Below are 1,000 nucleotides of genomic sequence, written 5' to 3' on the forward strand. Positions count from 1 at the left end.
TAAGAGGAGAAACTCTGTCAGAATCAGAAGCATATGTTGCTTCAAGCAGTTCCAGTGAGAAAGCTACTAGGGTGTGGCATCAGAAACTTGGGCATATGTCTGAACAAGGCATGAAAATTCTTGCAGAGAAGAAGTTAGTTCCGGGTCTGACAAAGGTTTCACTATCCTTTTGTGAGCATTGTGTGACAAGCAAGCAACATCGGTTGAAGTTTAGCACGTCAAATTCTAGAAGTAAAGTTATTCTAGAATTGGTTCACTCTGATGTGTGGCAAGCACCATTTATATCACTAGGAGGAGCAAAGTACTTTGTGTCCTTCATCGATGACTACTCCAGGAGATGTTGGGTGTATCCTATCAAGAGTAAGGCAGATGTGTTTTCAGTTTTCAAAGTTTTCAAAGCACGGGTGGAACTTGAATCTGAGAAGAAGATCAAGTGTTTGAGGACAGATAATGGAGGTGAATACACTGGTGATGTATTTAGCCAATTCTGTAAAGTAGAGGGCATCAAAAGGCAGTTCACTACATCATACACTCCTCAACATAATGGAGTGGCAGAGCGGATGAACATGACTCTGTTAGAAAGAACAAGAGCAATGTTGGGAGATGCAAGCTTAGAGAAGAAATTCTGGGCAGAAGCAGTCAACACCGCCTGTTATGTGATAAATCGGTCGCCATCAACTGTAATTGAGTTGAAAACACCGATGGAGATGTGGACAGGAAAGCCCGTCGAATATTCAAACCTCCATATATTTGGGAGTCCAGTGTACGTAATGTACAATAATCAAGAAACTACGAAGCTAGATCCAAAGTCTAGAAAGTGTGTGTTCTTGGGATATGCTGATGGAGTAAAGGGGTATCGCCTGTGGGATCCCACTGCCCACAAGGTTATAATCAGCAGAGATGTTATCTTCACAGAAGATAAGAAGATCGAAGAAGAAAAAAGCAGTTCAAAAGAAAGGTCAGAGACTGTAGCAGTACAAGTGGAAAAGGAGAATTCTTC

Source organism: Brassica oleracea, chromosome C7 (genome assembly GCF_000695525.1).
Source record: "Brassica oleracea var. oleracea cultivar TO1000 chromosome C7, BOL, whole genome shotgun sequence".
Lineage (NCBI taxonomy): Eukaryota > Viridiplantae > Streptophyta > Magnoliopsida > Brassicales > Brassicaceae > Brassica > Brassica oleracea.